This window comes from Dermacentor albipictus, chromosome 1 (assembly GCF_038994185.2).
Source record: "Dermacentor albipictus isolate Rhodes 1998 colony chromosome 1, USDA_Dalb.pri_finalv2, whole genome shotgun sequence".
Taxonomy (NCBI): Eukaryota; Metazoa; Arthropoda; class Arachnida; order Ixodida; family Ixodidae; genus Dermacentor; species Dermacentor albipictus.
This window is the reverse complement of record NC_091821.1, coordinates 257,881,206-257,894,981: the sequence shown is the minus strand read 5'-3', so window position 1 is coordinate 257,894,981 and position 13,776 is coordinate 257,881,206. Positions and strand designations below refer to the sequence as shown.

General features: G+C 47.7%; 1 long non-coding RNA gene across 1 annotated transcript; it reads left to right on the top strand.

The window, feature by feature from the left end:
* Nucleotides 1-501: 501 nt before the first annotated feature.
* On the top strand, nt 502-6,127 carry LOC139054344 (uncharacterized). The gene is made up of 3 exons (XR_011511150.1): nt 502-1,301; nt 2,252-2,275; nt 6,111-6,127. It is a non-coding gene; the product is annotated as an uncharacterized lncRNA (long non-coding RNA).
* The last annotated feature ends 7,649 nt before the right edge of the window (nt 6,128-13,776 follow it).

Here is a 13,776-nt window from a genome sequence, read left to right as displayed (position 1 = left end):
CTGAGCGATTTCCCAGTCAAAAGGGAATTGCTTGCGAATTGATATATCGTTGGAAAACTATGGTTGAGTACAGCCCCTGCATATGCTTTTGGTAATGCCAATGTCTCACAGTAGGTTATGACCTTCGGAATTCGTTATCTCATGCTAACATGCTGAAGCGCTGACTGGTGTTGTTCTAGACCACGACCGGCTTTAATAAAGCCGGTCGTGTTCTAGACAAACATGCGGTTGTCCCTACGAAAGTATTGCCACCATTGGCGACAGCATCATTCGCCCTGAACGAGCTTTACGCTTCGCATTCTCTGCCGCCGTTGCCGCAGCACCCGTGCGGAGCAACAAGCCGCTCCCTCGCCCACCCTCGGGGCCGATCTTTCCGCAGCACACGGCCGCCGCTTCGGTTTCGCAAGTGCCCAGCGGGCAGCATTTTGGGCAGGGTTCAACGTAGCGGCGTACTACACACGTGTCAACCGAAATTTCGAAGCGCTCTTGTCACGCCACGCTCTTATCAGCCGTCGACGCAGTGCCGGGGAACCGAGCGGTTGGATAGCCTGATTGGGATTCACGAGGGCGTCCGCGCGCTATTTTGACAGCCCCGTCTGTCCTATCGCTGCCTATTGTGTGGCTGGCCGTTTATTTCACTGACACCAGTCAACCACGCGTGCGATTCTTATGGGCGGACACCGTGGCGTCCACAGCGCTGCACGTATGTCCAGGTTCATTGTTGGCTGCGTGACCGGTCTGTAATGTAGCGTCAGCACGCCCTGGTAATCAGTAGCCGCTCGTGATTCGACGTTTGCTGTCACCTTTCGGTTGTCCGTCGACGACAAACGAAACAACACGCTTCGTTGTTTCGTTTGTCGTCAGTTGTGCGAGCTTGGACGTCTGACCATCGTTGTCGGCGTTTTTCCTTCCCCCCCCCCCTTCTTATTTCTTTCCGCGACGTCAATTGGCGGCGAACTTCCGTAGCAGTCGCACCACCACCTGGCCCTTGTCGGCTGTCCTCCTCAGTGCATACTTATGGTCCTCAGCTGCCGATAAAAGCTGTACTCAGAGTGACGCGCTAACGAACATCCGACGTCCGTCGCTTCCTGCGCCTATCCGGCCCACGGAGGCGCGCCCTCGATTTCGCGATACTCAGTCCCAAAAAATGAGCTTGCACTTTCCATGCCCGTGGCCTGCATTGCTGAAAGTTATCACGTGATGGGGAAGGCGAACGAACCGTGCCACCTCCGCGTCGTCGTCTCGGCATGTGTCTTTTTGGATGTGGCTGACTCGACTTACGTCACTCCCTTCGTGCTTGTGTAAGTGCGCCGCTCAAAATAGCCCCCGCCCACGCTGGCCTAAGCGAGTGCTCTATTTGTATCCTTGGCATCGACTCCCATCAACTTTAGAAGCGTTGAGTGTATCTTGATAACTCGCGACTGATGACTACGTCATTCCTTTGCTTTTGATGGCGGGACAATTTGCGCACCGCCTCTGCTGGCCACCATGCGATATAACTGGTTCTGCTTACTCAGTTCAGAATGGTCCGATATTTTTTGCTGTAAGGATGCTGCGATTTTTTATGTTTAATCTTAATATTGTGCTACGTCACAAATAAGAGCTGCACTTATCCACGAAGTCTGTTGCATATGAAGAGAAAAGCGTTCCCTTCCCGTAAGTTTTGCGGATTGCACCGTATCGGTTCACTGCTTTGGAAAGCAGTTATGAAAAACATTTTCTTCGGCTTTCAAGATTGTGTTTACTAATGTAGGTTCCTGCACGTCACGCGAAGCAAACAAGAAGGCCTTTATTATGACTCGATACCGTGACTTTCGCGTGGGCCGTTGTGCTTTCATGTCATGGTTTACAGTGTCTCTTATTTATTTGTTTCGTTCAAACCATATTGTCGCTGACAATTGATATTTTTAGCCACCACGACGGATGCTATCGCACACCATCAAGGATAGCGTGAACAGATAGATATATGTACTGGTGCAAATTATAGCGCCTGGATGCCTAGCTTCTTTTCTATAAAAAAAGAAAAAATATTTTACCATGAGAATTCTACGTATAGTTTGTGACCATTATTGGTCATCATATCAGTTGGTATACTGAACGTCATGTGTTGCAAAAAATAATAAAGATATGGCGTATACGGCACAGTCTGAGTGCATGGTTCTAAATATGCCTGTTTGTGTGTTACTTATGTTGTGTGTTGGTCTTTGATGCCCCGGGCATTTCACTACAACCGTTGTCCTTCTCCTTGCAGAACGCTTCTGCTCGAGAGAACAAGGCGAGTCGGAATTGTTTTCTTTGTTTGAGTAGTATACCTGTGTTGTCGTGCTTTGCTTCGATGACTTCCCTGTCCTCTGTATTTCCTTGCCCTTTTCGTATAAGTTATTCGACCTTTCTAACGCAATTGTGTGTTTCTTCACCTCGTGTACCAAACCTTAGACTTACTGACATAAACTGCGTAAGGTGACTGTGTTGCATACGAATATAAGCACATAAAAATTAATATATTAAAGTATAGATTGCTTGGGGTCATTCTCGCACGAATCATCGTGTTTGTACTCGTGTGGCTCACTCCGCGTTAGAAGAGCACAGTTATAATTACTAACGACGAACGCATTTCTTGACTTCCAACGGCTGTGCACTACCAAGTTACTGACTTCGTGCCAAAGACTCGAAGCATTCGGCAATTGAAACCTGTAGTTTTCCAGTCTGAGCCTAACTTCCCGAGTGACACTAAGTTGACCCGCTGTTCTCCTAGAGTTTGTGTTTTGTGTGGAATGCTTCCTTCGCGGCTGATGGGTTTCCAGGATAGCTTCAGACCAAGGCTCACGTGCGGCCATAACTTGGTGAGCAGGGAAAGGAAGCTGAAGGCCTCTCGAAATAAGTCAGAGAGAAACAAAACTACGTTTTATTGCATGTGATCGTGAAGAGCCCCGACTTAAACGGTGCACTATAAAGTGCGTGCTTCAGTGCGACAAAGGGAGTCCATATATTTCTCCGTCCGGGGAAAGGTCGTTGTTTCAGGAGAGGTTCCATCAGCGACCGACCGCCTCCCGTAAGGCGCCCTGCAGCGTCTATATAGCTGCGGCGCACGCGAGTCGCATACGCACCTGCAGCGAGTGCACGCTGCTGCCAAGGCCCGCGGGGAAGCGCGAAGGCGGCTCCGCTACACTCGGTGACATGTGCGATCGGGCGCAGAGCTTAGGGGGAAGCAAACTGAGCTGCAGTGGCCTCCCTCAGTCATAGTGGAACAAAGACTTGGTGAGTTGCGACACTAGAGATACGCGTGTAGCGCACTGCGCTTCGTGTGCGTCTTCTCAGTTTATCACGTCCTCAGTCTTGTTTCGCAGCGCAGTGTTCCACCATACCTCATAACCAATCCTGGCCCGCTGCAACCCATTATTGGACTCCCTCAGTCGAGCGCATATCTTGAAGGCGAGTCGTAACACTTTCCAGTTTCGCGCCCCCGACTGTGGCCTGTTCGCGAAGCAATACGCAAAGCCCGGTAACTATATATTTATTGCTCCTTTCTAGTGAGGATCGTTGTGTGCGTAAAGGGCAAGCCAGGATTGTTCTATGAGAGCACCGCGCACGCAACGGTCATTGCTCAGCCGTCGGTGCCCTTTGGCGATCTGAGCGCTAGTTTCATAATGGCCACTGCTTCTTACATTGCCAGCAAACAAGTGGTGTTCGAGTGGTGGTTGCATTGAACGTCGTGTCAAACATATGTATGGTTGGCTGAGTGCTGTTCGCAGCTGACTTTCGAGGTAGGGTTGTGGCCACATTGTGTGTCGGCGCAAGGTGGGGTTCTACCCTGGAGACAGACATTGGTCTTTTTGCGCACGCATCAAGTCTCAGGCCTCGTCGAAGGTAGCGGGCGGTCGCGCAAAAGTGCGTCAGAGCCGCGGGTCGCGTGATCTCGCCGCGAGATGGTTGAATACAAAGCTCCTACGCAAAAGCGCCAGGACGTTAGACAGCGCGAGAGGCAGACTCAACTTTATTGATAGTTTAAACACAAAGTAAACTTTTGCATGCGCCCAGCACTATACGTGCAAAACAACACAGAGTGAGCAGAATGTAAAGCAAACTCGGCAATATTATGCAACTAGTGTTTTCGTGCATTTGCGTTGCCTGCAAGTATAAATAGCTAGACCGCAAAATGTTACGCACTCAGTGATGCCGGGAGTGGGCAGGTCGGTGTGCTCGCGAAAACTTGTGCGGCTGACCAACTCGCATTGCCACGCCGTAGTTCTGGAAGAGAGCAGCAGCGTTGTTGCGGCTGGTCGCCGCTATGAGCCACCGTTGCGCGCTTTCACAGGCACAGCTTGCTTTCGTCTTCATAAAACCGGGTGGTGATTGAGCAGTGCGTATTCAGTAAATGCGCCACGCCCGGTAAACAAATTGTGCCTAGTCGGCGTTGCCGTCAGGCGCCACAGAATGGGCGCCGCGATGGACGCTTTTCGGGCCCGCTTGACGCCGTGCACGTCCATCGCGCTTCGGAGCATCCGCCTGTAGAAAGTGGTGGCGCTGCGTTCGACGCCTCGATGCGCGCCTCCTCATCGAGGCACCCTGCGCCGTAGCGCCGGAGACTTCACCCACTTTTCCCAGCGGCTGTCTTCACGGAACGCCGGAACCGACGGCGGAAAGTTGGTCGGGCGCTCCCTGGCGTTACGAAGATTTTTGGCTTCTACACAAGATGCTCGTCCACCCACGTAAAAATTTCGATGGGCGGCTGGGTTTTTACGTTGTCGGCGGAGGGGGGGGGGGGGTATTTTTTAATTCCAGCACTGAGCCTATAAAACGGGCTTCGCGCCGAGTTAATGTGATCCGGTAACCTGATTACAATTCACTTGCTTAAATAGGCGGTACTCTGTCTCACCAACTGCGTGTATAGTCACGCACGACATGAGCGTACAACTGGTCTCTCTGAATACACAAGAAGCCTCATTTGATAGGCTGAACAGAATTCTAATGAGGTTAGAACATCCGGTATATTAGCAGGACAGTACCCCTGCGTAGTCTGTAGCGACAGTGATTGAGCGAACGTACATATACTAAGGTATTTGACCGAATCAGCTCGAGTAATGATCTTTTCGCTGTATTAGAGATGTATTTTAACATAAGAATCTAAAGAGGAAATAATAACAATAATAATAATATTAATAATGGGAAATAAATAAAGAGAAGAGTCTTTTTTGCCATTGGCTGGCCACTTTCGCTAATGATATGCCCAGCACCAGGATCGGATCCAATTTGCGCTTACGCAAGAGCTTTCATTTTCATTTTCATTTTATTTCCTTAAAGACCCCTTAGTAGGGGGATTACGTAAGGGGTAGGGATACAACATATACAAGCAAGTGTTATAATGCATTCAATTCTGTAAACAAAAAGTTGTTACATCTTGAACAAATTGTGAAGAGCAAGTGACGGCAGCGACTTGATGAGGAAGGGCATTCCAGTCTTTAAATGCTCGGTAGAAAAGCGGGGCTGAAAATGTATTTGCGCGTGACTGTGACTGTGCTACCTGCTGGGAATGGCCAATGCGTCGTGACCGGCGCGTTGGGGGAACAATGTATGGTGGGTGATTAAGCGTCGAATAGTAGAACCCGTGGAAGAGGGCGAGGGTGGCAATGCGGCGACGAAAGGATAGAACCGATAAGGAAGATTCTTTTTTTAAAGATGATATGCTGACGTTGTAAGAGTATGTGGAATGAATATGCCTGGGCTGCTATTTTGTAGCGATGCCTTATGACTTATTCTATGCTTATCTTATTATCCACCACACACGGCCGCCTGATCCCGTTGATAATGTGGGCAGACCGTCGCTCTGACCACTGGCCAAGCGCGAAAATCCTGAAAAAGCATAGAATCGATCGGAAAAGGCATAGCTACAAAATACCGGCCCGGGTGGCGCGATTTAGAACTGCCTCGAGGGCATTAGCGAAATATGCTTGATGCGGATCCCAGATGGCAGGTGCGTATTCAAGTTTTGTTCTTAGCAATGATCTATAGGCTAACAGTTTTACATGCAATGGAACGAAGCGAAGGTGACGTCTTATAAAACTCAATGTTCTATTAGCCGATGAAATAACATAGTAACATGCGCGTTCCAGGTGAGGCCATTAGCCAAGATGACACCTAAGTATTCGTAGGATTCTGCTAATTCCACGGTGACGTCACCAATCCGGTAAGAAAAGCGAAGCGGGCGATGACGACGGGTAAATGAGACACGTTTGCATTTGTTAGAGTTGAGTGTCATCAGCCAAAGGTCACACCATTCTTGCAACCGGTTAAGGTCAAATTGAGGAGCTGTTTGGTCATTGATGGTATTGACTACGCCGTAAATAACGCAGTCATCGGCAAACATACAGATATGGCAGGACACGTGCAAGGGTAAGTCGTTAATGTAAATTAAGAAAAGAAGGGGGCCAAGGACGGACCTCCGTGGTACGCCTGATGTGACGGGTGCAATGTTAGAAGCGTGGTTATTATATGAGACATACTGCAAGCGGTTAGTTAAAAATTACTCAAGCCATTTTAGAATATCAGCATGCAAATCCAAACGAGAAAGTTTTAATAATAGGCGTTGATGAGAAATTTTGTCAAACGCTTTCGCGTAATCCAAAAATATGGCGTCTGTTTGCACGTTACGGTCAAGATTAGCACGAATGTCATGAAGAAATAGTGCAAGCTGGGTCTCGCAAGACCGGCCCCCGCGGAACCCGTTCTGCGAAGGATGAAAGAAGTTGTTAGCGTCTATAGAAAGTTCATAATATGAGAGTAGATTGCATGATCCATGATCTTGCGGGGAACACTTGTCAATGAGATGGGGCGGTAATTTAGTGGAGAGTCATTGTTACCCAATTTGTAGACTGGAATAACCTTCCCCACCTTCCACTCCTCTGGCATGGTGCCTGTGGAAAGTGACTGTGAAAATAACAGAGAAACGCTGCAGAAACATGTTTCGTGTTTTTTAGTAGTTTAGAGTTAATGTCATTGATGCCAGATGGTGAATACAACGTAATATATTCTATTACAGATAAATGCGCACGTGCTGTGAATGTGATGGCTGACATGTTGCATTGTATATTTGTGGTAGACGGATGAGGTGGGCTCGGTCGCTGTACCACAATGCAGACAACTAACCCGTTGCTCCTAGCCACGCAGATGTTCGTGGCTGTCGTCATCCACGAACAGCTGTCCTCGCGGATATCCCCACGGGATAGCTTTCTTGTGAATGCCAGCCCTTGTCATTATCGGACGTAAACCGGTCGCCGTGGCCTGGTTCTCACATAATTACAGCGAAAATTGCACTGAGTGATGTGGTGTGAACTGAAAAAAGAGAGAGTAAGATGATGAAGAATTGTTTTTATGAATGTGTTGAGGCAGCAGCAGCAGCAGCAACAGCAACTACTTCGCCTTGCTACGCGCACATTTAGGCCTGTATCATCATCCGCGTCGGCTGTGCGCAGCAAGTGACATTTGAAAACAAATTGCCTGTTCGTAAAAGAAAGGGCATAGTACAGGGAGGAAGAGAGGAAGCGACTGTGTTGACGCTTCTTTGCTGTTCAGCTATATATAAATGTCCGGTTTCTATTTTTATTTTGTTAACACTCCGCCGAAGGCCTGCGCATACCAGTTCTACGTGTTTGTTTCCCACGGACGCTGATGGTGTTTACAGCACGGCTATCTGTTTCTCTTTCGTTCTGCTTACGCAATCCATCGGATCCGATCACCATATTTCCTTTCGTCTAGATTGTTTCTTTCTCTCTCTCACGACGCCTAGCCCAGTCAGCGACCTTGCTAAGTCACATGGCCAACAGGTTAACAACAAACCCTCGTGTTAAAGCTCACAGTGCTCTCTCTCTCTCTCTCCGTACCCATATTTCCTCCCCCTCCCCCCTACTGCCGAAAGATTCAGCTTTCCGAAACGGTATGCGGTTACGCTTGTGCAGCGTTCGAGCGCTCTGCGCCGGGCAGCATTCTCACAGGAACCCGGCACGCTGCCTGTCTGCAGCCAGTCACGCGCGACAGCAGCAGATCTCGGTAACCAGAGGCTGGCGCACCTTGTTCGGTGTTGAGCAGGCGAAACTCGACTTCGTTTTTCAGGAGCGATACATGCTTCCCATACTGTGTACAGTGCGCTTGTCTGCGCACGTAATGCAAAGAACGGAGCCACCTTAAGGAAGTCGTAGCTGTCCTAATGGCTGCTAGCCACTTTTGCTAATTGACTTGCGTACGCGCGTTGTGCACGCTGGTGAATTAGCAATGGAATGAGAGGTGCATGTGTGCGAGCTATCACTTGGGTCCTTCATAGGCTTCATGAAGCAAATCGCGTATTATCAATCCTGAATTGAAATACTACACTATCGAGCAAGAATTCGTTGCGTCTATCACAGAGTAGTAGTAGTAGTAGTAGTAGTAGTAGTAGTAGTAGTAGTAGTAGTAGTAGTAGTAGTAGTAGTAACATATGCTCGCTTTAGAAAGCGGACACGCCTTCGACATTCACCGATGCCGTCTCAACTCCACACTTTGAGAGCGCGTCACGCCTTGGAGAAGTACCCCTGAAGCGGCAAGTTCGTGCACCTTCAAAGCATGAGAAAGGAAGGGGAGGGGGAGGGGAAAGTGTGTTCAACTGGCTGCACCGAATGGCAGTCAAGTTGTGGTTACGCCTGCTCGTGAACCTGCTATTGCAGCTCTCTGACTAAGAATCATCAGCAATCATCATTGTTAACATGCTCTTTTTTTCACGGCGAAATAAAAGAACCCCCTATAAATCTGCTAAAGTGTTGTGGTTTATGGCTTGCTGGACGACGGGCTTTTCATACCGCCACCTTGCTTAGGAGCGACGGCAGTAACTTTCAAGGGACGCGGTTGCTGCAGCTGACCAGCCCGTTGGCGGAGGCCCGTTTTGCAAAGCTTCCACGTCTTGCTAAGAGCTCAGTCGTGTTGATAGAAGATCACAGACGTAAGCTGCCCCGCGGGGACCGCACCGTGAGCGCAAACTACCACGCAGTCAGCACTTTGCACAGACTGCACAAACTTTCTGAGCACGGAAGTCGCGAAAAAGCTGAATTTTCTCGCGAATGAGCCATTATAAGCCCGGAATTTACGCGAGAAACGTAATGTTCGTGCGCGCTAATCATCACTATGTAAAGTGAACAAACTTTAAATGGGTATAGAAAGCATAAGGTCGATATGGAAATCTGCCCGGCATTCTAGAGCGACTCGCCTCGTCTACAGAAGGAAAGAACACGTGCTTAGTGTGATGGCCGCTTGAATACACCACCACTGAAGGTGTGATCTGGCAGTCTGCGAGAGTGATCTCAATTCTTTTGTTCTTCATTGGTCTCTTCTGACATCACTCTCTATACTTGATGTCAGCACCGCCATTGGCCAGGTCTATCGTCACCTCACTGCTGAATGCCCGTGGTGCTATACTGTATAAGTGAAACTAAATAACGCGCGTTTGGTCTCTGTATAACGCCGGAACAGACAGTGGACGCTCGCGCGAAGCCTTACTGACCGATGGGCCATGGTGTTGCATTATGCGATGTGCAGCGCAAAACGCGCCACGCAAGGCGACAGGAAAAACGGAAGACATGGCGACGCCTGTCTTGCGTCTTGCATGCTCCGTTTGCGCTAAACATTAGCATGACTAAGCGTTTTTTTTTTCTCTTCTGCTCATGATACCTCGTGTTGTTTAGCATATGTTAAGTAGACAACGAAGAGCAACTCGAGTTCATCTGGAGCTGCTAAAGTATGCTTTCGAAAGCATGTTTACATTTAATCGGCAGAAAATGGTGAAAAGTAGGGATGCTCGAACGCCGAAATTTTTTAATCGAATCAAATAATTGGGGAAAACGACTTTCGAATATCAATTTGAACACCGAATATTCTCTCGTTTCTTGAATTATTGTGTTTAACGTGCCAAAACCACTTTCTGATTATGAGGCACGCCGTAGTGGAGGACTCCGGAAATTTCGACTACCTGGGGTTCTTTAACGTGCACCTAAATCTAAGTACACGGGTGCCTTTGGTATTTCGCCCCCATCGAAATGCGGCCGCCGTGGCCGGGATTCGATCCCGCGACCTCGTGCTCAGCAGCCTAACACCATAGCCACTGAGCAACCACGGCGGGTATTATTCTCTCGTTTCTAAGCAAAGTGAAATACGGGTGGATAATTTTTTAAGTTTTCCGGAATTTTTTAATATTGCCTGTGTCAGATAGAATAATTTTTGTTCTCGAGCTGGGTCATTCAAAAAGGCGGATATTACTAGCACGAGAAATCAAAACACATGTTCAGCTAATTTAGGAAGTTGCTAATTAACTTATTAATTAATTACTTTACGGCATATATTGCAATTTACAAATTATAGCCGGTGAGTTGACGTACACACTTGAAATGAATTTCCAGGATTACACCAGTTTCGAGATATTTCCCGAATTGTGGGACGAAATGCATGGGCGTACCAGTTACTTTTGCACTTAAATGTATAAAAGAGCGTTTTATTATAAAAGTAAGTGAAACAACAGGCCATTCTTACGGCGAGTTTAACGGCGTATCTCTCCAAACTGGTGTCATCCTGTAAATTCATTCCTAGAGGATACGCCTGACGAACTCACCGGCTACAATTCGCGAAGTACAGTATGTGCCCTAAAGTCATTAGTGAAGAAGCTAATTAGTCAATTTTTTTTATTACTTGAATATGTGTTTCGATTTCTCGTGCAGGTAATGTCCGCCTTTCTGTATAATCCAGCTCAAGGAGTAGAATTATGTTATCGGCGACAGGCGATTTTTAAAATTTTGGGAAAACTTAAAAATGGTCACCCTGTATAACGTTCGCGTGGAGTCTGTCTGGTAAGAAAAGGTATATTTGCATTATCTGACACATGCATGTAATGTCGTTCACAAATCAACTGAGGAGCTCGTAAATGATAAAATACTTATTTTGTTGCACTGTTGTTGCACTACGTCTGTTGCTCCACACCAATGTGAGCCCGTCACCATATGTGGCGCCGTGTGTTGCGTTTGTTGGAGGAGTCAAGCACTGCACGTCGGCTTAAAGACATTGTGGGGTTTGCGAAATAAAATAAAAAATATACTTTGCCCAGATCGACAAAACAGATTCACAGGCTGTTTATTATTGTCATTGAGTGACTGGAAGTAATTCTACAAAAGTGTAGCTGCTCCATGCATTCACTGAGGAAGTGATGCCTCTCTGCATGCAGCATCCGCGACTGTCAGCCGGCAGAACCTTTGGCAATTAACAGTCCCCGATTATGCCAGTCTTTCTCCTTCGAGACTCCAATAAGTCTTGTTATTCTTGTATTGGAAATGATTATTCGATGATTTGGAATCGTGAATTTGCAAATAGAATACGAATAGCAAAGACTATTCAGTTAGTATTCGAAATACTGAATGTTCGCAAACCCCTAGCGAAAACGCAACAATGGCGAAAATGAAGAACCAATCTCTCTTTGTTGAATTTCGTGCTGGAGCCCCGTGGCGCTGGAACTTCAGTGTTATGTTATACGTTTTTTTCTTTTCTTCATATTTTAACCGTTACGGCGGATGAAATATTCGAGAAGCTTGCTATATATATATATATATATATATATATATATATATATATATATATATATATATATATATATATGGAACCTTTGTTCTCTTCAGAATGCATTGTGGTCCTTCTTTGCTGCGAAACGTTTAAGTGGACCCGAGTTGACGCAGGCCAAATACACGGCGTTGCGGACCTTCCAATCAAAAGATGAGAGGCTCAGGGCGCGTGTTCGTTGCCACATATATGCAGGGCGCGGTTGCGCGTTATATGCAGGCGAGACAGATCAAATAGGCGCCCTGCATACCAATGGATTCTAGCATATATATATATATATATATATATATATATATATATATATATATATATATATATATATATATATATATATATATACACTATATATAACACTATATATATAGTGTTGATTTAAGTTTTATCGCGGCTTGGCACACGCTAGCCGCATGTGGCATGGTGGATGCATCCGCCCAGCTATATAGTAGAAGGTGATACACGCGTTCGGCGCGATGGTGCAGAGCGGACTTTCTCTCACCGCGGAAGCAAGGCAACAACAGCGGTTGCCAAGGGTGTGCCTCCTGTCATGAAGAAAGGCCCATCGAGGGGGAAATAATCGTCACAAGCAGCAGACTGCCCACGTGTCGTGGTCTTCAGACATAGCGCGTGCGCTCGAGAAATTCATGCGAAGGGCACGTGACCAGCATATTCTTGGCAGAGCCTGCTGCCCGTTCACTTCGGGCGGTCACAATGGCGAACAGCGACGGGACGGCGTTCACCTTGGCCGTTTCTCGCCTCCGCGAAGGTATGCACGCCCTTGATTCTCTTACGTGACGTGAGCGCGAGTGCGCGTGTTCGTGTTTGTGCAAACCGCCGAGTTCTGTCGAGTTCGGCGTCGGGAAACAGCGCGTGCTATAGCGAATGGAACGCCGAGTTTCACGAGTGCGAGGCGTTATCGTTGATTGATTGTTTATTTAACATAGACGTAAATACTAAATAACTAATATTTGCTGCTAACCGCACCGTAACTGTCTAGCGCAGACGGCTGACGCCTGAACAGCGGCCAGCAGTGAGCGTGGGGGAGTAAAAGGACGCGGAAAAAAGATAACAGAAAGGAGAGAGTAAAGAAGGGGACTATTTACATACGCACATCTGAGTGACTATAGGTCAGAGTTACGCATAGTTATCTTGCGGAGTGACTGCGACCTCGAGAGAGTTTGTCACCCGGACTCGGCAAATATTTAGTTAGTGAGTATTACGACCTTTTTCTTTAAAGTGTGTGGTCTCGAGGTCGCCAGTATCATACGTACGGTCAGTTATCCTTTTCGGTGAGGAAGTGGTGCTAGAGTGGCGGCAGTAAAAATCCCCTCGATCAACGTCCTAGGGGTGCGAAACGTTTTAATGTAGTAGAACCAGGAATGTCGCTGAAGCCAACGTTTCGACGAGGGGGCAAGTCCCCTTTTCGACACATTGTCGTCAGCGACATTCCTGGTTTTACCACGATTAGTCACTTCAAGCTTCCATCTTCCTGTGAGATAGAAACAAGCGTTAATGATGTGCTGGAGATGTTAGCCTGGCTGTTCGCCTGACATGCTGCTCCAGGGGCTGGGTGATGATTGTGATATATGCAGTGATAAACACTTAACAGCACACACAGTCACACACACACACACGTACATGTATACACTGCATAGATATTTACAAAGTTTCATTAAGGCTCGTGGCCCGCAAGAACGTTAGCAGCGCTTTGTGGTGCGTAACGCACAGGTGGTGCTTTGACATGGGTCGAGAATGTGCCGTGTTGTCAAGTTCGAGTCCCGTTGAAGGTGCAGCGCCACCTTCAAAGACTCTTTATGACCCGTAGCGGCAGCAGTCGCATAGAACATGTCGCAGGTCTTCAGCGACGTTACATTCAGAGCACACTGGCGAGCCCGTGAGCTAAATCTTACACCTGAAGTAGTTTGTGTAGGCCATGTTGAGCATTATGCGGTGAATTGCATGCTTGGTCTTGTCTGTTGAGGCCTCACAGCATGTAAAAGTTGCACGATGGATCTATTTTGTGTAGGGGTCCGTACTGGTAGCTGGCATCTGTCCAGAGGGATCGCTGGAGACCAGTGTCGCCGTGTCTTTTCTCGAGAACGGTACCTGGACCATTTCTCTCGAAGTGTCGTGTCCAGCTTTGGCAGCATGGTCAGCCTG